The sequence below is a fragment of the Thalassophryne amazonica genome, chromosome 12 (genome assembly GCF_902500255.1).
Source record: "Thalassophryne amazonica chromosome 12, fThaAma1.1, whole genome shotgun sequence".
Classification (NCBI taxonomy): Eukaryota; Metazoa; Chordata; class Actinopteri; order Batrachoidiformes; family Batrachoididae; genus Thalassophryne; species Thalassophryne amazonica.
The window spans coordinates 1010994-1036321 of NC_047114.1; the positions used below are offsets into that span (position 1 = coordinate 1010994).

A 25328-nucleotide genomic window follows, 5' to 3' on the forward strand; every position below is an offset into this window, starting at 1 on the left:
CTTGCTAATTTTCCAATAGATCAGGGTAGCACATAAGCCAGAAAGTACCAGCCCTGCTACCATAAGACCAAATATGAATAAATCCTCGACATCCTCAATGGAGAAAGGCGCCACGCATGCAATACGCCAAGACCCCCAGGAGTTGAGAACATAGCCCGCAGGATGCGTTCCATCTGGGCAGGTAGGATCCCCCGGTCCTGACCTTCTTGTACAAAAGATGGTGTCAATAGCGTTCAGAGACCAGCAGATCAATTCCATGGTTAATCCAATAGTAGTCCAATAGATCCAGAATCCGATATAATTTGAGGAATTCACAGTCTGGTGAAGTAGGGACTTGAAGGTTAAATCAGAGAACAGAGATAAGGGAGAGTGGAGGAGATGCGACCGCCCTCGTCGGAGTCCCAAGCTGAAACGTGGCAGGAGAGCCCCCTGCTCCTCCTGCCATGCCCCCACAGCAGGCGAGACAGTAAGTGAGGGGAACACGTACTCACATTCATCATCCCACTGGTCAGACAGAGTACGGTTCTCAGCAAACGCTCCATGGGGCCCTGGCAGGGAAGCGCAAACCTCCTCCACCACCCTGAGCAGCATCCTGGAGGACAGAACTCCCGCCGACTCCACCAGCCTCACAACAGACGTGCGCAGGAGATGGCCCAATTTGGTGCACCCCGCCTCCCTCAGGCGGGACCGCAGAGTGGTAGATGACAACCCAGGAGAGCTAACAAAGTCACTGAAGAAGAAAGGCTCCTCAAACAGCCGCATCCCAGGGGTACCTGCGTTGTCCCTGCGAAAAGCGAGGACCTGCCATACCTGGAGAACCGACTGGTAAAAAGCCGAGGTGCGCATCCCGATGGTGTCACGCCGATGTAGAAGGAACAGATGTTTGTCATACCCAAGACCTGCCTCCTTCGTCAGCAGGACACGTGCCATATCCTGCCAGCTCAATCCCAAGGTGTACAACAGTCTCTGAGCAGCCTGCAACCTGAAGGTCGAAACCGAGCAGAAATGTCCACCTGCCCCTGTCCTCCTTCATGAAGCGGCATGTACAACACGGGAGGTCTGATCCAGTGATGGCCTGACCAGAAAAAGTCCACCAGTAACCGCTGCAACTGCTCAATAAGGCCCCCGTGGTGGAGGGAGGGCAGACAGTTTGTGCCACAGCGCCAAAGCGACCAAGTTATTAGCGACCAGAACTCGCCCCCTATAGGACATCTGGGGCAGCAACCATTGCCATTTGGACAGTCTGGCACACACCTTCTCTGCCAAGCCCTCCCAATTCCTCTGACGATACCCATCTGCCCCCAGAAACACACCCAGAATTTTTAAACCCTCCACTGCCCACCGCAGACCATGTGGCAGACAGGGAGCAGCCCCTTCCTGCCACCTCCCCATCAGGACAGCCTCACTCTTCTCCCAGTTCACTCTTGCAGAGGTTCCTATCTCATAGAGCCATAAACTGCCTAATAACCCATCAATGTCTGCCTGATTTGTGACAAAAACCGTGATGTCATCTGCATAAGCAGAGAGCACCATGGGAGAAGACAGTTGAAAACCCAGCAAAACAAGGCCAGACAGCCTTGCCCTAATGCGAGACAAGAGTGGCTCAATGGCTAAAGAGTACAGCTGACCTGAGATGGGGCAGCCCTGTTATGCTCCACATTACAGGGACTGGGCAGCTCAACCTTCCCCCAACCTTAACCAAACATGAAGCCCCATTATACAATACCCTAACAAATGAAATAAACCCCTCACCAAAGCCAAATGCCCTCAAAGTGGAAAACAAAAACCCGTGATGAACCCGGTCAAATGCCTTCTCCTGATCAAGTGACACAAAACAGCAAACCAAATCCCCAGTATTGCACAAATCAAACAAATCCCTCATCAAAAAAAAGGTTGTTCATAATAGTCCTATCGGGCACATAATAAGACTTGTCCTTGTGAACAATAAAATCCAGGACACCTTTTAACCTGTTCGCCAGTACCCTTGAAAAAAAGTTTATAATCCGCACAGAGAAGTGCAACCGGTCTCCAGTTCTGCAAAAGGGCAAGATCCCTTTCTTAGGCAGGAGCGACAGAACAGCACGGTGACAAGAAGTGGGCAAGCAGCCTGCCGCAATGCTCTCCAGTAACACCTCCAGAAGATGTTCATAAAAATCCACTAGGAGTCCGTCGATCCCTGGAGCTTTCGCAGATGCCATCTGACGCACCGTCATTGTCAGTCATCCAATGTGATGGGGAGAGTCCAAGGCCTCTCGCTCTGAGGCCACCAGCCGGGGGAGATCTCTCAGAAGGTCAGCCACACAGACCCCGTCACAGTCCACAGCTCCGTAGAGAGCCGAGTAGAAGTCCATAGCATGTCTACGCATCTCCGTCGAATCACTCGTCACCCGTCCGTCATGAAAGCGAAGACAGGTCATCACCTTCTGTTGAGAGGTCCTCTTCTCCAGAATGAAGAAGGAACTAGGTGCATTCATGTCCTTGATGTTCACAAAGCGAGCCATCACCATCACCCCTTTCACCCTCTCCTGCAACAGAGCACCCAGCTCCACCCTCTTCCCCTGCTGCAGACCATGTTGGTCAGGATCCCCAGCTGTATGAAAGCTGGCCTAATTTCCATAATGTCCTTCTCCAGTGTTGCCATGGCTACCTTGACCGTAGCTGTAGAATAGGAAGTGTACTGTTGGCACAAAACCCGAACCTGAGTTTTGCCGGCCTCCCATCACTGACTCACTATCCCAAATGTCCCCTTCCTACCCCTCCAGAAACCCCAAAAAGATTGAAATAAATCACAAAAAGCCCTGTCGTGCAAAACGTGTTGAATTTCCAGTAAGTGTTGAACCCCTGAGTGTGTGAGTGGAATATTTATGTGGTGATGAGATGATGATCTGAAAAACCAGCTGGCTGAATGAAACTCCTGCGTAATCTGTTCCTAAATGAGTGTGACATATAAATCCGGTGAAGCCTGGCTGCAGACACCACCCCATCTGAAACCCGAACACATGTGTACTGTCTGTCCTGTGGATGTGTGACCCTCCACGTGTCCAATAAATCCACCTCATGTTAAAAAAAAAACAGCCAGCGAGGAAACTGACTGCAAATGTGGCTCCTCACCAACTCGATCCAGTGACATATCTACAGTGCAATTAAAGTCACCCCCAACACCAAACAGTCACCAGGATCCTGTTGAACTCAAATATCTCTCACCTGTTTGAATAGCGCCACCCCCTCCGAGCCCTCATTGTGTGCGTAAATATTTTTAAACACCACGGTCAACCCCTCGACCTGAGCCCTGACCAACAGAACCCGATCTCAGTAGTGGATAAAACAGTGATGTTAAGTCGAGGAGAAAATAAAACCACCTCTCCAGCACTGATGTTGGAGACATGACTCTGATAAAAAGGTCCCCTCCACCACTGAGCCCAGTCCACTTCATTAAGTGCATCAGAGTGAGTCTCCTGCAGGAATAACACCTGTAACCCCTTTTGTTCAAAGAGCTCAGAGACCAAAGCCCTCCTCCGGCCGTCCCTGCCACCGTTCATGTTCAAAGAGCCCACCGTCAGATACTGCATGTGGACTGAGTGGAGAGAGAATAGAGAGAAAGACAGACAGAGAAGATAGAACACCCGGTGAGACACACTCAGACTCTATCTGGTGGATTTACGACCCCTGAGACATCCTCCCTGCTTGGACAGAGATTCCTTCCCCAAAGCAGTGATGTGTTTCCTGAGTCTGTACCGCTTCTTCTCATCCAACAGGTCCAAGCCAATGAGCCTCCTCAACACTTTAACAGATTTAACAAATTTGTCTGTATGGGGAAAATAATCCACAACTTTCACTGATTTACCAAATGAATCATCCAGAAAACTGTTGATGTCCTGCAGTGTGTACAGATCACTGCTCTGACAGAAGGAATCGGTGGTGGACATGCTGGAATCTGAATCATAATCCATGTTGTCATCATTCATGGTTTGACTCCGTGGGGGTTTGGGTTCAGCTGGGCCTGATGTCTCCCCATCAGTCCGTTCGCCCTGTCCAACAGGAACTGAGGACTCACCCACAGCAGAAACACCAGCATCAACCACAGAAGGAGAGACAGAACCATGAACCGGACCGACTTCAGGACCGTCAGTCAACCCAGAATGTTCATTTGGCTGCTGATCAACAGTTACACTGACAGCTTCAGGCACCCTGCTGTGGAGAAACATCATGTCCGACCTGCTCACCAACAACCAGGAGGACATCCTCTGCAGACACAGCCGGGTCAGGGACCACCCTCACCCTGTGACCGAGCGAGAGGGCGGTCGGCGGCCCAGACGCCATCCACGCCAAAACCACGTGCAAACCAGTCAAAACAACCAACAAAACGAAAATGAACAAAAACACAGAAATGTAAGAAAAAATGCCACCTCACCTGAACTGCGTCACTCTCACCTGCGACTTTACACACCTCCCAGCATGCACCAGAGAGAGAGAGAGAGAGAGAGAGAGGGAGACAGAAAGAGAGAGACAGAGAGAGACAGACAGACAGAAAGACAGGGGAGAGGGCTGTCTTTTCACTTAAATTCTATAAAAATAAGGCTATAAAAAAATAAAAGTACTTAATTCTTTCATCAAAACATCGAATCTTAAGACCTGCTCACTTGGCGACAGGAACAATGGAAAAAAAGTCACAAAGTCAGAAATCGTCGAGAAAAAGTGGATGAATGAGCCGGCACTTCTCCCATCACCGAAAAGCCTTTGCGTCCAGAGCGCACAAAAGAACGAAACAAAACGGAAACTCACAAAAGAAAAATTAAGCGAACAGCGACCTTGAAGCTTTAAACAAAATCAAAATGAAACATTCATGATAACGTGACTGACAGCGCGTATCAGACCGAGCGCCAGTCTGTGATCATTTCTGCAGCCAGTCTGTGCTCTTAAACAATGTCTCCGAAAGTCCAGATTTCTTGTTTCGCTTTGACTTTGGTGTCCTTCATTTGTGCCGAGTGACCAGGGCTTTAGATTCACCTTCTGGCAAATTGTAGCTGAACTGAAAAAAAAGCTCCACACACTAGAAAACAAAATAGTCTGAAAACAGCTCGACCTACAATTGATTTGGTCTTGAATCAGCAGGTGCTGTTCTGGTGATGACGTAGCAACAATATGGCCGCGGCTGAGGACTGAAATAGAGCGCAGGCTTCAGACAGCTGCTGTTTATCCTTCACCTGCGCACTTATCGACTTTCATTGTTCAGGATTTTTAAAAATATCAACATTTCATCATTTTCAGTGATCATTTGTGCACATTTTTGGTGTCACCCACACTTTCAGCGAGTTAATAATAACAATTACTTATACCATTAATGCAATAAATTAACCACTATGTTATGTGGGCCGCTGAAGAGGAGGTACTGCTGGCCCACCACCACCAGATGGCACCCTGCTTGAAGTGCGGGCTTCAAGCACGAGAGGGCGTCGGAGCCACTGGGAGTGACAGCTGTCACACATCATCAGCACCAGCTCATCCACCTTATCACCATCACCATAAAGGCCGGACTGCAACTCCACCTCCTCGCCAAGAAATCAGCCACCAGAAGAGGTAATTCTCTGCTGTACTGAAAACTGAATAATAGTCTGAACTCTTTTGCAGCCATTTTCCTGTGGTGTTGCCTTATCTGTGGGATTGGCGTTTGGTGTGATCAGCGACGGCTTCGCTTCACACCCCAACCAGATAAGTGGTTAGACAGGAGCTGCACGAGTGTGTGATTGGAGGTGGAGGTGCTCCCTCCCTAACGAACACAGTCTGTGGGATTACTGAGTGTGCGAACTCACACTCATCAATACTGTTTCTGTTCTCTGCCAGCAGTACCAGGTCTGACAGCTGGAGACAGTGGCCACCTGGGGATCCAGGACTTGGCGGCTCCGGTGTTCTTCAGATCCGTTGGCGGTGAAGGCCGTGTGGGATCCGGCTCGGTTCTGGACGGACATCTCCTATCCTCAAGCCTGCCCACACGTCACTCTACATATAATTATCTGTGGTACCAAAAACTGTATTTGTCTGTATTCCGTTGTGCACTTCACAACATTAAATTGTTACTATTTGGCTTATCCATTGCCCGTTCATTTAACGCCCCCTGTTGTGGGTCCGTGTTCCTACACCTTCACAACAGGATTTCTCGGCCAGGAGGTGGAGTTGCAGTCCGGCCTTTATGGTGATGGTGATAAGGTGGATGAGTGACAGCTGGTGCTGATGATGTGTGACAGCTGTCACGCCCAGTGACATCCCGGATTTCCTTGATTAAAAGACTGGCCATTTATTGTGTCAAACCGTGCTCAGCCCCGGCGCATAAACAAGGCAGGACATAATTCAAGCTGGGTGATTATTAACAAAATGCTGCTTGTTGCCTGCACTGTAATATGGTGTTAGGTTTCACACACATCCCTGGGTGTGGAGAACCAAATACAACCTCTGCGGAGCTGCGAACCCTCTCCATTGCCCAGTCGAAACAACCGACACCACAAAGGCTGTGGTTTGTCAATTTTCCACTTTCACTCCTTCCTCTCCTGCCATATTTTAAAGGTTTTTGCAGTCTGCATGCTGATTATATTCAGTCATGGATCAAATAGAAAAACACAATAGAGGAATATTTGGCAGAAAAGTCCACAAATATGACCAACTTTACAACACTGAGTCTACAAACTTCGACGTACAATTCATGGAGGGAAACTGCACATACCGTAACACTGGTTTGGAGGTTGATGATTGTATGAAGAAGTGGAGCTCATTGAGGGACAAATTAATCCAGAAAAAGCCGCTCTTCCCACCATGATGGAGAACTTTAAAAAGGGTCACGCACACGTCGACATAATTGCGTGTACAGAGTTACGGACTTGTAGAAGCATAAATAAATGGACTGCATTTATATCGCGCTTTTCCATCTGCATCAGATGCTCAAAGCGCTTTACACATCAATGCCTCACATTCACCCCGATGCCAGGGTGCTGCCATACAAGGTGCTCACTACACACCGGGAGCAATAGGGGAATAAAGACCTTGCCCAAGGGCCCTTAGTGATTTTCCAGTCAGGCTGCGATTTGAACCGAGGATCTTCTGGTTTCAAGCCCAACGTCTTAACCACTAGACTGTCACCTCCCCTAACTCAGGCTTTAGGATGTTTAGGTACCACTCCACAGCGGACTGAGAAAAAAAAAAACAGTGACTCGAACAAATATAATCTTTTTAATGCACATAATATCTGTTGCTTATTTAAAACAGGTGTTTATTTTTTCAAATGCAGTTTTGACCCGGTCATGAAATGAGGCAGGTCCTGATTTAAGGTCAGGCGTTTAGTCAAGGAAATATGTAAGCCTAATTGGAGCCTTGGATTCCCTGTAGATCATCCTGTGCTTCCTGATTGTAACTAATCCATTATGTACATATAACAGATTTTGTCCATTTTATACATACAAGGGATTTCGATTATAATGGACAAAATTCACTGGTCCACCTGAATCTATTATATGCAAGTTTTACTGCAATACTTCTACCATTCATCGAATAAATAATAACCATAATTTAGACACCTAATCACACAAATAGTTAAGTCCCCTCGGCTGCTGGCTTGTTTTCACTCGGGGTCAGCACAGGTGGATCTGCATGTTGATTTGGCACAAGTTCTTTGCTGGATGCCCTACACGAAGAAATGTGGCACAATCAACCTTCCGTCGTGAAACCGAGCACACTACCCACTTGGACACCATCACTGCTTATTAATCACATAAATAACCACCACATATTTTACAAATAAACCAACCAAAAATAACAGGTTTTCACTCACTGTTCGTTTTTAATGCACTGGTCTTCTCTGGGCAGCACAGTGGCTTAGTGGTCAGCACTGTTGCCTCACAGCAAGAAGGTCATGGGTTCGATTCCCACCTGTGGCCTTTCTTGTGGGGAGTTTGTGTGTTCCTCCCGTGTTTGTGTGCGTTTCCTCCAGGTGCTCCGGCTTCCTCCCACATCCAAAGACATGCAGGTTAGATGGACTGGACACTTTAAACTGTCCGTAGGTGTGTTTGTTTTTCTGTATGTGACCCTGTGACAGACTGGTGTCCTGTCCAGGGTGAACCCGCCTCACGCTCTGTGACTGCTGGGTTAGGCTCCACCCCCCGCAACCCTTAATTGGAGGAAGTGGTTGAAGATGAATGAGTGAGTGAGTGAGTGAGTGGTCCTCTCTGTGTGCTCGTGATCAGATATTGTCAGTGTTTGATCACTCGTTATTCACACCTGTTATTCTTTCAATCCTTGTGTCCCATGATCCTCTGCACATGCAGCACGTCTTTAAAAAATGATGTCTGTGTTTCAACAATTCACATACTTTTGACTGCTGGATTCAGGGTTTTTGGGATGACGTCTTATGTTCAACGTGCCACAGAGTGGGCATGTACTAACCGATTTTGTAAGAATGGAATATTTTGTAACGTGCGAAAATTGTAATAATAAAGGGCCCATTTTAAAATACACATTGCCCCAACTGAAATGACATGAGGCCTGTTTTGTAATATCATACCAGAGGTGCACGGGGTCGCGGACATATCAGGACAATGGGTTCGTATGTTATTACATTTTAGACACTAGGGGTGTCGGAAAAAAAATCGATTCACGTCCGAATCACGATTCTTATTTATTACGATCCTGAATCAATCCAAAATGTCCAAGAATCAATTTTTAAAAAGCATTTTTTTCAACATTTTCTTGCTTACTCGCTGTGTGTACTGTTTGTCAGGCAACGGCTTCCGTACTACAGCGTCCCCGCGAGGGGGGTGGTCCGGCATGCTTCAAACACTCGTGAGCTGCGGAGTTCAGTGGCTGTAGCTTAGCATGGCGGACGAAGAGCTAATTCAGCCAGCACCGTCTTTGCTGAAGGCAAATGTTTGGGCACATTTTGGATTTTATTATTTGCTGCGTAAGAAGGAGCTTGATATGACTTATGCAGAGTGCAAAATCTGCAAAATAAAAGTCAAGTACTTCGGATACACTTAAACTCCGCAAGCCCACATGCTACGCTATGACCCGGAGCTAAAAGGAGCGGAGCAGCGGTATCTGCCGACTACTGACCAGCGCTTCGCTAAACTGCCAGCCAACTCCGAACGCGCAAAGCAGATAAGTAAATTTACATCTAGAATCACTTGATTAACCTTGAAAAGCTGCATTTTCTTCAACATAAACATTTTTAAGTAATATAACTATTTCTCAGAGCTCTTTGAATCGAATCGTCACCCCAAGACTCAGAATCGAATTGAATCGTGAGTTGTTGAACAATTCACATCCCTATTAGACACAGATTATAACACAACACAATGCTATAATACCCTCAGCCGTATGAGCATCATTTGCAGTTGTTTAATTCATTATTAAGATCCTATTGTCTTGCGTAGAAAGACTGATTACTATCAATCTTAAGAGTAACCAAGTGAGATTACTGTTAATGCTGTATGAAGCTGCTCATGAAGTAACTGTATAAGTATCGTGTGGCCTCGGGTAAATCTGTCCTTACAGAAACACCCTCCTTGAGGATGAACATAAAAATGTAAATTGTTGATTAAATCTACATATTTACTTCATCCCTGTTTTGCAGCTTTGCACAAACTGTGAACTGGTTTTATGACGACTGATATCTGCCATGGAACAAGACAACGCCACCGAACCAAGAACACGAGGGAACGCTGTTGTTCATTTCTGACTTCCCCCACATGTGCACAGACTCAGACGGGAAGGCAGAAAACTCCAAACTCCCAGCAGGTGCAGCGAGAAAACGCTGACCCGAGACTGATTATGGCTGTATTTACAACTATCTCATCAACACACCACCCGGGAAAAATGATGGAGAGGCTGTGAGGGCTTTCAGGTCTGTGGAGGCGTGTAATTATTTTATCAGTGATCACATGAGGGAAGGCCGTTATCAGCCTGTTGGTGTGTGTCTGAGCTCTTTCTACCCGCCTTTGTGGGCTGCAGTTCACCTGAAAACCAGTTTGAACAGTCGACTCTGTGTTTCTTATCGCTGGTTTTATTTCTTCCACAGCTTACAATCATTTTGACACTAATGAGTCCAACGTTTCACGTTGTGTTCGTCCATTAATCTGCAAATTTGCTCTTTTGTGCGCTCGCATTGTGATCATCTTTCAGAATGTTATACTGTGTTTGATTTCAAAAGAATGAACCAAAAATCAGATGGCTGTTAGTTTGCAGCCCTCATAATAACTTCAGTCACAGCTTATCACCTAAATGTGGAGTAAAGGAGAAAAGAAGAACTAAACTCCAGAAGGGGAGTGGGTTTGTTTTCATCCATCTGGACACTTCTGAGCCAATTAAACTGCTGCCAAGTGAACCTCTTGGAAATCCGTCTGGATGTGACGTGTCGGTGGGTTTTATCCGTCAACATGTGATGGATCACCGAGTGCACGTGACATCTTCAAATATGATGCACAGTCAGAGGTTTTTTTTTTAACTGCAATATTTCAAATAAAATGTACATAAACATCAGAACATCAGAATGCTAGGGGAGAAGCAAAAGCAATTATATATTACATACATTTTCTGTATCATAATGAGAAAAATACATAAGAAAATGTCTATACAATATATGAGATCAAATAATGTTGAATCTGTTAAGTGACAAGCAACTATCATATGTGAAGATTGCGTTTTGATTTGAGCTCTTTGCTAACAATCAAGTTTAAGACAATATTTTTGTTTCTGGGGAGATTAGTGTGAATACCAAAAATTACATGTTCAAATTTTAATAAAAAAGCAGAATCAAATTTACTGATAAATTGCTGACAATCTTTCCAAAAGATTTTCGTGATTGGACAGTTCCAGAAAAGGTGACTAATAGTTTCAGGGAGTTTTTTTTGCAAAAAGAACAGTTGGGATCAATAGTTTTGATAAATTTCACCATATATTGATTAGTGGGGTAAATTCTATGCAAAAGTTTAAACGCTACATCTTTCATTTTGTTATTTATCATAAGTTTTTGGAGGCTGGACCAGCTCTGGTTCCAGATATTATCACTTACAAAGTTTTGCCAGTAGAAACTTACATTTGGCACAGATATTATATCTTGTTGAAATAGGGCACGAATTCTTTCGTTATTTTTACGAGTGTTAGATGTAAAACAAGTTTTCCTAACGGCAGTGTCAATTACACATGATACAAACATAGTTCCATTAAAGCAATTCGACTTGAACAGTTCACAAATTTCTTCGGAAATGCATCAAACACAATTGCATATTCCTTCGGTGTTACAGCAAGATTATACCTTTGACTGAATTCATTGTACCTCAATAAAAGTCCATCTTTATCAAAAAGTTGACCCACCAGTTGGATATTCTTGTTAAACCAATGCGGAAAAAATAATGATTTGCTCTTATAAAGTATATTTTGGTTATTCCAAGGAGAAAAATTATGTTTATATAAAAGTGCCCATGTTAATAGTGACTTTGTGAAGCAGATAATTTTGCTGGAATCTTGTCAACATTGTAATTACAGAAGAGGAGGAAACTGAGGCCACCAACAGACGAGAATATATGATGAGGGAAGACATTCCAAATGGAAGTCGGGTTTTTAAGATAAGATTTTATCCAGTTTATTTTGAAGGTATTGTTTAGAGTTGTAAAGTCAACGAAATTTAATCCACCTTTCTCATACGGGTTCATTATGACGTATTTTCTCAAATAATGTATGTGATTTTTCCAAATAAAGTTGAACAGCATCTGGTCTATAGATTTAAGGGTAGGATTGTCTGAATATAGTGATAAGGCAGAATAAGTAAGCCGTGAGATTCCTTCCGCTTTAGAAAGCAGAACTCTGCCTTTCAAACTTAGATCCCTTTGGAGCCACTGGGTGAAACGCTTCTTTGTTTTATCAATTATGGGAACAAAATTTATAGCACATATCTCTAATAACGCCCAAATATGTTACTCTTTCTTTTACAGGAATATCACAAATTGAATCTAAATCACAATTCTTTATTGGGAGGAGTTCACATTATTTTTATACTGAGATTAAAACCTGAGACCTCGGAGAAAGATTGTTAAATTTAGGGCATATGGGATTTGGGTGTTGTCCTTTAAAAGAAGTGTAGTGTCATCAGCTAATTGACTAATTCAAATTTCTTTACCAAAAACAGATATACTATAAACAGTTAAAAGGTATTTATAAAAGGAATAAAATAAATAGGGACGGATTCCTTTATTCAGGCGCAGCTTTAATTTAACTGTAAATTGTTATTTTTATAGAGGGTTTAAACAGCATCACGCACAGTTTTCCGCCTACCGGCGCGTGACGTCATCGCGATCCGACGTCGGTCCCGGTTTAATGTTGCACTGAATGTGTGCGCGTGCGTGTTCACGAGTCTTCCCGTTCTTTTCTTTTTCTGTCTTAATGCGGGACGTGGACAGCCTCTTCTTAATCTTCTGAACGTTATTCTTTACCTGATGACGGCCATTTGTTCATTTTTCAGACACGAAGCGTTTGTCTCTCACCGGACCGAACACACCGAACACTAAAAACGCTTTTATTCACCGGGTGTCCTGGTTCAAACTGTTTAACCTTATCAAAATCAAAATGTGTATTTATGAACTTACCAAGTTTAAGACATGACTTAATTCCGTGGAGTTCAGAGGACAAACAGACCGTTCGACAACAAATTAACCAGCTGGCCCCGCCCCCTCCGGTAGACCACCTTCACCTTCTTCTTCTTCTTCTTCTTCTTCTTCTGCTTCTTCTTCTTCTTCTAATAGATTCCGGCAGGCTATATGCTGGCGTAGGATAATGCTGCCCCCACAGGTAATAGTTAAATACTTTATCTCATGTTAGACTCTCACATAGAGGTTGGTGGAATGGAGGAACTTAATCACAGCTTTGTCCACTAAATGCGAGTAACTGCCCTCAGAAAAAATTGACCTAAAAGAAAACTCAGTCAATCCACAGTCTGACAAATCTTTAAACAATTTCCGCCTATCACTAGAATACAGAGGACAGCACATTAAAACATGATGAACACTTTCCAACTGAGCACACTGACAAAACCCATCTGGATGTTTTCCAATCACTTTTAAATATGCTGCCAACCCACAATGCCCCAGTCTCAATCTAATCAATCTGACTTGATCCTTACGACAGGATGAGGAGTCTCTTATTTTTAATCGAAGGCTGACACATAGAATAGTGCCTCCCTACCGACTCACTCTCCCACTGCTTTTGCCACTTCTGATCACTCAACTCTTTAAAAATACTAAAACAATCAACCTTTCCCAAAGGGATATTAACATCAACTTTATTTTTCAGAAGGGACTCTTTGGCCAATGAATCTGCGATCTCATTACCTAAAATGCCAGAGTGCCCAGGAATCCAAGTGAAGGTTACACAACAGCCAGCTGACTCAACGTGATGGAGGAAAGACAGAATCTCTAGCACGAGGTCAAGACGAGCTCCTCCCGAGGCTCCGCCCATCAAAGCTTGCAATGCAGCTGCAGAATCAGAATAAATACGACACTCAGAAGGTCTGTTACTTTGTACCCACTCTAATGCCCACCATATGGCTGACAGTTCCGTCGAAGATACAGAAGAGCAATCAGTAACACGGGTACTCTGCCTTATCTGATTATTCATAACACAAACCCCAAAGCCTGCCCTACCAGAGCTTGGATCCCTAGACCCATCTGTAAAAATGTGGCACATACTAACTGTATTCTGAGATATAAATCGATTTACTAAATTGCTGGCTACAGTCTTATTCAGCCCCAGAAGGTCCAACTCAACATCTGGTACAGGCAAAACCCAAAAAGGAATAGGAGACCCCACTGGCCCTATCACCTTATTTCCCTGGACAGCCCTTTTAGCGACCTGCCGGACATCAAAAAGGAAATTAGATTTATCCTTCTTTTTAGTAAATTCATAACTCTCTTCCAATAAACACTTCGCGGATGAGTTATGTGCAAGTCCTGACAGCGTGGCCCAGTACTGAAGACCCAACTTCTCTCTCCTAACACTCAAAGGGGTCTCTCCCATTTCGACTAACAGTGCTGGGATAGGAGTAGTTCTAAAGGCACCGCTACAGATTCTTAGGGCTTTTGCTTGGATCCTATCAAGCTGGAGAAGTCTGGATTTAACCGCAGAACCAAAAACAAAACAACCATAATCTAGTGATGACCTTATCATTGCTCTATAAATCATGTGCAACGTTGACCTTTCTGCCCCCAATCACTACCAGACAGACTACAAAGTACATTATTAATCTTTTCACATTTCACAACAGTTTTTTTCTACATGTGTACACCACATTAGTTTTTCATCCATCCACATACCTAAAAATTTAAAAACTTTCACCCTCTCTAAAGGACAGCCATACATGATAAGGGTTATGTCTGGGATTTTCTTTTTAAGTCCAAAAATCATATAACTACTTTTTGATATAGGAATCTTAAAGCCCCATTTATTTGCCCACTGTACTATTTGGTTTAAGGGAATTTGAGTTTGTTTCATTAAAAACGCAATGTTTCTACCCCTCCTCCAGATGGCGCCATCATCAGCAAACAAAGACCTCCGGAATCCTACATTGATATCAGAAAAAATGTCATTAATCATAACATTGAATAAAACTGGACTAATAACTGATCCTTGCGGAGTACCATTAAAAATACTTACTATTTCAGAAAATTCCCCTTCAACTCTTACTTGTATAGTTCTGTCACTTAAGAAATCTTTGATCCATATGAACATCCTACCACAAATACCTGCATTATGTAATTTAATCAACAATCCCTCTCTCCACATACTATCATAAGCTTTCTCAATATCAAGAAACACTGCAACTACTGCTTCCTTATTGATTATAGCACGTCTTATATCTTGGTCTAACACTGCAACTGAGTCCATAGTATTTCTTCCAATTCTAAAGCCATTTTGATAATCAACAAAGAAACCACCAACTTCTAAATAATAAACAAGTCTGTTTGTGACCAATCTCTCCATCACCTTACACAACACCACAGTAAGTGCTATGGGTCTGTATGACAATGGAGAGGAAGGGTCCTTTCCTGGCTTCTAAATTGGGAGCTGGTAGACCCCGCCTGCGGATTTCCGAAACATAGTACGGTAGAGGAAGGGTCTGCCCTTTTGGCCTCTGATTGGCTAGAAGGTGAGCAGCAGCAGAAGTCCGTTTTGCTGGAGCAGGACAGACAGACAGACAGACAGACTGACAGACAGACTGACTGACAGCGAGAAACGTTTAAAAAGTGCTAAATGTTTGAAGCTAAGTGGTAAATATATCTGTAAAATAACTAGAAGGCTGTACTTGGTTATCACTGGTGAATAGTTTATCAAAGTCTGCCCACCAGACCTTAATTTGAATATGTGCACGATCCCAGATTAAATAAGATATAAGTTTATCAGTAGAAACAGATAAACAGTCATTTCTATATTCCAGTTATCACATTTCATGTCAACACATAAATGCAAGTGTTCAGGTCTCATTTCTCTTATAGACCCTTGGTTTCTTCCTGAATGATGCCTTGAAAAAGTTCCTGGTGACCCAGTGGATCTTACAGACTTTGTGGACTGGTGTGAGCACCACCACTTGTGTCTCACCACCAGTAAGATGAAGGAGATGGTGATCAACTTCAGGAGGAAACCACCACCTCACCCACCGGTGAACATCCAGGGGAAGGACCTGAAAATCTGAAGGACCTAAATTCTATTAATTCTAGAATAGAATTTAAAATTCTTCTTCTTACTTATAAGGTTTTGAATAATCAGGTCCCATCTTATCTTAGGGACCTCGTAGTACCATATCACCCCAATAGAGCGCTTCGCTCTCAGACTGCAGGCTTACTTGTAGTTCCTAGGGTTTGTAAGAGTAGAATGGGAGGCAGAGCCTTCAGCTTTCAGGCTCCTCTCCTGTGGAACCAGCTCCCAATTCAGATCAGGGAGACAGACACCCTCTCTACTTTTAAGATTAGGCTTAAAACTTTCCTTTTTGCTAAAGCTTATAGTTAGGGCTGGATCAGGTGACCCTGAACCATCCCTTAGTTATGCTGCTATAGACTTAGACTGCTGGGGGGTTCCCATGATGCACTGTTTCTTTCTCTTTTTGCTCTGTATGCACCACTCTGCATTTAATCATTAGTGATTGATCTCTGCTCCCCTCCACAGCATGTCTTTTTCCTGGTTCTCTCCCTCAGCCCCAACCAGTCCCAGCAGAAGACTGCCCCTCCCTGAGCCTGGTTCTGCTGGAGGTTTCTTCCTGTTAAAAGGGAGTTTTTCCTTCCCACTGTAGCCAAGTGCTTGCTCACAGGGGGTCGTTTTGACCGTTGGGGTTTTACATAATTATTGTATGGCCTTGCCTTACAATATAAAGCGCCTTGGGGCAACTGTTTGTTGTGATTTGGCGCTATATAAAAAAATTGATTGATTGATTGATCGATCTCTGCTCCCCTCCACAGCATGTCTTTTTCCTGGTTCTCTCCCTCAGCCCCAACCAGTCCCAGCAGAAGACTGCCCCTCCCTGAGCCTGGTTCTGCTGGAGGTTTCTTCCTGTTAAAAGGGAGTTTTTCCTTCCCACTGTAGCCAAGTGCTTGCTCACAGGGGGTCGTTTTGACCGTTGGGGTTTTTCCATAATTATTGTATGGCCTTGCCTTACAATATAAAGCACCTTGGGGCAACTGTTTGTTGTGATTTGGCGCTATATAAATAAAATTGATTTGATTTGATTTGATTTGAAGGACATAAAGACCGTGGACAGTTTCTAATACCTGGGTGTTCACCTCAACAGCAAACTGGACTGGACTCACAACACCGATGCCCTGTACAAAAAAGGACAGAGTCGCCTCCACCTCCTGAGGAGACTGAGATCCTTTGGAGTGAGCAGGCCTCTGTTTAAGACCTTCTATGACTCTGTTGTAGCCTCTGCTCTCCTCTATGCTGTCGACTGTTGGGCCCCGAGCAGCACAGAGCGGGAGAGAAAGAGACTGAACAAGCTGGTCAGGAAATCCAGCTCTGTCCTGGGCTGTCCTTTCGACTCTCTGGAGGAGGTGGCTGAGAGGAGGGTGTTAACCAAGTTCCAATCCATCAAGGACAACTCCTCTCACCCTCTGCACCAGACTGTAGTGGAGCTGAGCAGCTCGTTCAGTGACAGGCTAAGGCACCCTCAGTGCAAGAAGGAACGATACCGCAGGTCGTTCCTCCCTGCTGCTGTCAGACTGTACAATAACACTGTGAAATAACCACATGCAATAATATGTCCACAAATCACGTGCAATATTATTAATATGTCCACAAATCATGTGCAATATTATTAATATGTCCACAAATCATGTGCAATATTATTCATATGTCCACAAATCATGTGCAATATTATTAAGATGTCCTCAAATCACGTGCAATATTATTAATATATCCACAAATCATGTGCAATATTATTAATATGTCCACAAATCATGTGCAATATTATTCATATGTCCACAAATCATGTGCAATATTATTAAGATGTCCTCAAATCACGTGCAATATTATTAATATGTCCACAAATCATGTGCAATATTATTAAGATGTCCTCAAATCACGTGCAATATTATTAAGATGTCCTCAAATCACGTGCAATATTATTAATATGTCCACAAATCATGTGCAATATTATTCATATGTCCACAAATCATGTGCAATAATATTAATATATCCACAAATCATGTGCAATAACAACTCGTTTACAAATCCCAGCACTAATGTCACCTTATCACATCTAAACTCCACTTCACATATTGTAAATAAGATGCTCCTATCTGTTTTTTCAATTCCAATCATATTTATATATGCATATGTACTTATATATATATATATATATATATATATATATATATATATATATATATATATATATTCTATTTGTACCTCATTTTCTTATTTTATTGTACTGTTACAGGTATTATTATTATTGCTTATCCTTGCACACACTCTTTGATGCACATTTTCCTCTACTCGCACCCACCTTGTGTGTTTTTTAACAGCTGACGTAACATGTGAATTTCTCCTCTGTGAGATCAATAAAGTCTTATCTTATCTTGTCTTACTACCAGTCACCTCCTTATTACTTCACATCATTAACCCATTTAATCCCACATTTTTACGACATGAAAATATGTAAATCATGTGCCATTTTTTTTACCGTTATTATTTAAGTGTTTTATTTGTGTGTGTGTTGATTTATTTATTATGTCCCTTGCCGGTAGTGTGCAAAATTTTGCTATGCCTGCATAATGACAATAAAGATCTTGATTGATTGATTGATTGATTAGTACCCCTAATGGGGGGGATACAATGAGATGGTGAAAGGTGGATGAGGTGTGTGTGTGTGTGTGTGTGTGTGTGGAGTGTAATATCTATAAAATGCAGTATGTTTGGTCCATTGGGGTGAAGGTGAGACACTGGTGGTGCTGTAAAGTGTGTAAATATCGGACTATTCTGACACGTTTGGCTCACTGGGGGGGTATGTTTCTGATTTTGATTTGAGTGTGTTGAACTGAGCTGGGACAAAGTCATAGTAACATTTCTGAGTGAGATATGTTCATATTTTGATGACTGCACAGAGAAAAGTGTCAATTCTGGGAAATGTGTCAATCTTGGTGAGATGTTTATTTGAACAAACCTTCCTGAGGTTTTGTTTGAGAGCTTTGGTGGAACAATTTGATTCTGTCTGTGCCACTATAATGTAAACAGCTCTGGTCATGTGACAAATTGCTCTACACACTTGATATTGTACATTCAAACCCTTCATGTCTCCATTTTGCTCTTCATGTACTGATGATTGATTCAGTAACATTTTTAAAGCCTTAATTGTGACCGATGGGTTGAAATGGGTTGACTTTGGAGGAGATATCTGACTGCACAGGCCTACATTTGGACCCAGGCATTGCACAAGTCTGCATATGATTTAATAGGATCCTGTTCAACTCTCGAGAGCCAACAGAGAAAACAACAATCCAACATTGTAAGTTCACATGTTCATCACAAATCTACCCCAAAAAGCTCAGAGTAATGTAAACACGGTCTAAACAGGCTATGAAAACATTATGATCGAGATAAGACAAAAGCAGATCCTGAACTTAAGATGACTTTTTATGGCCAAATCAAATAACCAATCTGGTTGACACCTTCAAGCCAATCAGAGGCGAAAAGGGCGGAACCTTCCCCCTCCCATCCAACGTTTCGCAAATTCGCGTCCCGCCTCCTCTGACAGAGTGGGCGGCGCATCGACCGCTGCTGCCTCTTAGCGCTGACGAGCAGTGGGGCCGCCATCTTGGAGCGGTCACCCTCTGCACTCAGTGCCGTTTGTCAGCACTTTTAATCCATCGTAACTCTCTGAATACTAAACTGATTTTCATGCATATTTCTGCTATGACACAGGACAAATGGTTTGGCGTATTTTAGTATTTGTAGTGGGATTAACAATAATAGACAAGTATTTTGCAAACACTGTAAACACACATTATACACACACACACACACACACACACACCAATATATAATAGAGAAGCAGATAGTGGCAGTAAAGTCAACTATTTTAGTAATTTGAAGACACAAGATTAGGCTATATATAGATATTGACGTATACAAACAAAATACTAATATATAACTTATACTAATAACATTATATTTAATTAATTTAATAGCATTATATTTCTATAATATGCATAGGGGGTGGTGGCCAAGTGGTTAATGTGCTTGGTTTCAGTGCAGAAGGTTCCGGGTTCAAATCCCACCCCTGCCACATTTCTCCATGTAATGTGGAGTTGCGTCAGGAAGGGTATCCGGTGTAAAACTTGTGCCAATTCAACATGCAGATCCACCTTGGATTTGCTGTGGCGACCCCGAGTGCAAACAAGGGAGCAGCCGAAGGGACTTAATATGCATGTCACAGACATGAACGAGTGAAACTTGTCAGCATCTCACCATGTCATTTAGGTCCTTCAGACTTTATTTTGAGTAAATGCTTCAGGGGAGCATGAGCATGACAAAAACCTTTCAGCTTCAGCCCCCCACCTTTTTAAGCATTTTCCTTTATTTGCCTCTCACATACCTGGAAAAGCTCTTCACCATATAACCATGTCCTTTAGGTCCTTCAGACTTTTTCCAGTAAAATGGTTCTTGGGAGCATGAGCATAACTAAAACCTTTCAGCTTCTGGGGTGCTCTGCCCCCCATACTCCCCACCTTTTTAAGCATTTTTCTTTTTTTGCTTTTCAGCTGACCCCCTCATTGTAGCTCCTTTAACCTCCTGCCACTTTAAGCATTTTTCTAATGTAGATGTAAATTAATATTCAAAGTTTTCAGCTAGTTGACAGTAGGGCTGTACAATATGGACAAATTATCCGTCACAACCCCAGACAGCCAATCAATCCGGGGATTGTGCTGTAACACCCATGGAAACCCCAAAATCACTCGGGAGGTAGAAGGTGTTACATAAAACACAATCTCCTCCCTGTGATTTCCAGACACAACCATTGTCACTGGCTGTGTCTGATGTGTGATTAGTGAAAGAAGGGTGCCATCTAGTGCACATACCGACAATGGTGACGGTAAGGCCACTAGAGGGAGCCCAACCTCCTTTGCCCATCTGCTATCCAGCAGATTCCCCTCTGACCCCGTGTCCACCAGCGCTGGGGCGTGAAGGGTTAGATCCCCACTCAGGATCGTAACTGGGATGCGTGCAGATCGTCGGGGTTTCCCCGCGTGAGTATTATGACCCACCCTTAGCCCAGTCTCTAAGGACGTGTGCTGCTGTTTTGACCGTTTGGGGCAGTTTTTCTGCGTGTGCTCGGTTGAGCTGCAGAGAAAACACTTCCCACGGACCAGCCTCCTTTATCTCTGATCTGATCTTATTTTGGTCCTGCTCGTTTCCCTAACAACGGCAGCAGGGGGAGCTGTCATCACGTGGAGTACCCTGGCTGTGGAGCGTGGGGAAGACGGCTCCCTTTCGGACCCGGGAGGAAGAGGGACGGCTTGTGCCTGACCACGCCCTTCGTCTCGCTCCCGTTGGTGTTCTGTTAATCAGTTGTCTAACCGTATAACCAGGTCGATAAGCCCGTCTAAATCCCGCGGCTCGTCCTTCGCCACCAGGTGCTCCTTAAGGACCAGAGACAGTCCGTTTACAAAGGCGGCGCGGAGCGCAACAGCATTCCAGCCGGCTCGCACTGCCGCGATGCGGAAGTCGACTGCATACTTAGCTGCGCTCCAGCACCCCTGTCTTATCGACAGCAGCACGCTTGAAGCGGTCTCGCCTCTATGAGAGTGGTCGAACACCTGTCTGAATGTTAAAGATTTTATATATATATATTTTTATCACTGTTAAACATTTGTTCCTTTGTCTTTTGTTCTGATGAAATGTTATTGAGCTGTTTTGCACCTGTCTTAACGTAACCCTGAGAATGTACTTGTTATTATTACACTGACAGCACAACCTTTGTTTCTGTAGCCACTAACGACTGGGAGTGAAGAGATGGAGGTTATTTTGACCTTATGCTGTACAAATGCTTACTGTTTTAAACAGGACACTCCAAGCTTTTGCAGAACAGATGATAAGTGCAAACAGAGGAGCCTGCAAGAACGAGATGTGCTGACCTTCAAAGATATGATTAAACAAAGGAACTGTTTTTCCACGCAGCTGCACTTATTGACGTATGTGTTTGTTTTACTTGAAGAAACTTGTCATGCGTTCCCCCCCCCCCCCCCCCCCCCCCCCCCCCCCCTTAGGACAAGTTTCACGCTGTGGGTAGGTTTTCCTAATAAAAAGAGTGAGCAGGCGCAACAGTCCTTAGTGCTTTCAGTGGTACTACGTGTAAGGACTGTTTGCACTCCTCGCGAGCTAAATTTGACTTTCTGTCTCACTGGTGTTTCTTGACTCTGTTTGTCTTGTTAAAGGTTTTAAGAATGTTTGGAGGAGAAAATACCCAACATTGACTGGGGGCTACGTCCGGGATCTCAACAATACCAGAGGTGTCCGGCGGGGGTCGCCAAGTCCAGACGTAAATCCTTGGCCAAGGTCCGATCGATTGATCGTGTCTGCAATTGTCGACCGCCGGTGGCATCGTCTGGTTGACGAGATTTTCCCGAAGAAGACAGACAGGAAGTCGAGTCAGTGAGTAGAATTTCTTTGTAACAGTACTGAGTGAATGGTGATCAGATCACATAAACAGTTAAATTCCGCAAGCGATGATACAGAATCGTCTGTTAATGAAACACAGTTAAACTCTGTAAGGAGGTCGGACTCCTCTACGATGGCGAGGAACGCACGTAGTTAAATTCCGAAGGAGGGTGCGGACTCCTCTGTTTATATACGCGTACCGGTAGGGAATAAAAGTGTGATCACATAAACAGTTAAACTCCGTAAGCGATGGCGTGGAATCGTCTGTTAATGTAAAGCAGTTAAACTCCGCGAGGAGGGCGGACTCCTCTACGGTTGCGAGGGACGCACGTAGTTAAATTCCGAAGGAGGGTACGGACTCCTCTGTTTTAATACGAAGTAATACCGGTTTTTGAGAATAAAAGTGTGAAAGTGTAATACTTTGGACAACGTAAGTGACAACCGTGTGTGTGGATGCAGAGGCAAGTGATTCCGCTTCCTACGGGGAGGTGAAAGGAATCAACCACACGACGGCAAATTAATTGTCACGTCCAAAGAAAGTGAAAACTTCAGATTTAGAACACCCTAGGTGTGCCCCCGTCTGAAGTCCAAATTATAACAAGGAATAATAAAAATGGGGGGAAAGACGTCTAAAAATAAGGAAAATTTATCAACTGACGACTGGAAATTTATGGAAGCAAAAAATCCAAAAGCAACAAAGAAATTGGAGACCTGGATAAATAAACATGACTTTGACGGACGACTAAACCTGACTAGTATTCAAAAACTGAAGGAAAGGTTGGAAAAGGAGCATAAAGCTGATAAAAAAAGAAGCAGAAAGTAGGGGCAGATTTAGTGGCATTTTGGGAGGAGGAAGCAGAGAACAGACGGAAGGGAGCAGAGAAGCGACGATTAGAGAAAGCAAGGAAAAAGAAAGCTGTAGGTAAGGCAGAAGAAGATGTGATAATTCAGCACAGAGAACCTGAACAACCTCAGAAACCACAGACGGCTGGACCGCCGGCAACAACGCATTTGTACCCTCCTCTACCAGAGGATGATGATGTGCCGCCACCGCAGTATGATATGGCGGTGCGACCTAAAGTAAAAAGTGAAAAACAAGAAAAGCCACAAACACGCAGTCAAACAAAAGCGCCTATAGCTCCTCCCATGGAGGAACACAGTGACCAGGAAGGTACCTATCCTTTGATAGAAGTACCAAATCCTCGTGCAGGAACTCCAGGGCACCGATCAACCATGCTCGTATATCGAACATGGAATGCTGATGATATCAAAGCAGCAGTTGACATGATACCATCACCTCATGTTGACATTGAGGGATTCATGCAAGACATAGAAAACATTAGAAAGTCGTATCACCTAGATGGAACTGAGGTCCAACAGGTATGGATGAAAGCATGTGGCCCAAAGTGGAGTCAGGTACGTGGGGACTGGAATCCTGTAGACGCGGAAAGAAAGCCACTGGAGCATGATAATCCAGTGTTGCAGACAAGAGTGGAAGCTATGATTACACGAGCAAAAGGAGTATTGGGCCCAAAGATAAATTATACTGAAATTACTAGGACAACTCAGAAAGAAGGAGAGCCATGGGCAGAGTTTAGATGCAGATTTGAGAGTGTCTTTAGGGTCCATAGTGGCATATCGCCAGGAACACCGGTGTATGAACAACAATTAAAAAACGCTCTGATCCAGCATTCCAATAAGGATATAAAAGCTTGGATACAGAAACACTGGATTGGCTTGCTGTTGGGTATTTTCTCCTCCAAACATTTTTAAAACCTTTAACAAGACAAACAGAGTCAAGAAACACCAGTGAGACAGAAAGTCAAATTTTACGCGCGGAGTGCGGCCAGGCTGTACACCAAGGCTACACTAAAGTCTGGCCTGCTTTTCCGCTCTTTTTATTAAGAGACGCCCTCATCACAACAAAAAACTTGTCCTAAGGGTGGGGGTGATGACGCAAGACAAGTTTCTTCCCGTAACATAAACGCATACGTCAATAAGTGCAGCTGTAAGGAAGGACACTTTCTTTTACACAGGTCAGCACATCTTGTTCGTCTGTTGCAGTTATCAGCTGTTCTGCATCTGCCTGAAGTGTCCTGTCCTTCACACTCCTTCACACTAAGCACCACATCACAACAGTCAAAACGTTCTCTTACTCCCAGTCGTTAGAGGCTGCGAAAACAAAGTTATATTATAATAATAAGTACATCCAGCCCTTCATTCCCAGCTCAGATTGACCCCAGAGTGCTAAAACAAAATTGAATTCTCAGGCTTGGTTAAGACAGGTGCAAAACAGCACAACACCGTTCTCATGAGAAAGAAGACAAAGCTAAAACAAGGTTGAATAACACGTACATTCTCAGGGTGAAGTGCAAAACAGCACAACACCGTTTTCATAAGAAAGAAGACGAAGGTACAAATGTTTAACAGTGACAACATATATATATATATATATATATATATATATAAAATCCTTAACACTTGCCAACTGGCACATTAGAAGAAACACACACTCACTGTTGTCATGCCGAGGAGGTCCTGAAACAGAAAAAGCAGACAGGAAGTAATGACAAAGGAGTGTATGTGGCACAAGGGGATGATGAAATATATTACCAGCAGAGTAATATGAGACAGCAAAAACAATGGAAACGTCCCCAAAAACCATGGCAGAATAGACAAGGTGGACAACCACAACGTCAAGGACCATGGCCGCCACAGCAACCACTGAACAGACAGGGAGGATCACCCCGTGATCCCCTGATATGTTGGAACTGTGGAAGAGAGGGACATATGTCTAGGAATTGTCCAAATCCACCCCCGAATGCGGAAAGAGCTCCACAGCGAAATACTCCTCCGCAGCCACAATATCCACAATGACTAGAATCCATAATCCATGACTCCACATCAGATAGGCAGTCTGATTGTGATATGGATCTGTGTGCCTTGCTGGGAAATCCAGTACCCAAACCAGAAGTGACCTTGTTAGTAAATGGGCGGCCCGTAGTGTTTCTTTGTGATACAGGGGCATGTAGAACTACATGCAATGATAATATACCAGTTCATAAATTGAGCAGCGAAACGTTCAAAGTTCGCTCAGCAAATGGGCAAACATCAAATGTCCCTCTCACTAAACCCATAACGTTGACAGATCCATTTGG

General features: G+C 43.8%; 1 protein-coding gene and 1 long non-coding RNA gene across 2 annotated transcripts in view; one reads left to right on the top strand and one right to left on the bottom strand.

The window, feature by feature from the left end:
• Positions 1-12741, bottom strand: part of LOC117522318 (acyl-coenzyme A thioesterase 1-like) — a 47091-nt gene extending 34350 nt beyond the window's left edge. Inside the window, exon 1 of the mRNA XM_034183713.1 lies at positions 12621-12741. The gene's annotated coding sequence lies outside the window, so the exon portion shown is untranslated. The remainder of the gene's footprint in view (positions 1-12620) is intronic.
• LOC117522319 lies at positions 549-24582 on the top strand. The gene is made up of 3 exons (XR_004564197.1): positions 549-777; positions 22984-22989; positions 24571-24582. It is a non-coding gene; the product is annotated as an uncharacterized LOC117522319 (long non-coding RNA).
• The last annotated feature ends 746 nt before the right edge of the window (positions 24583-25328 follow it).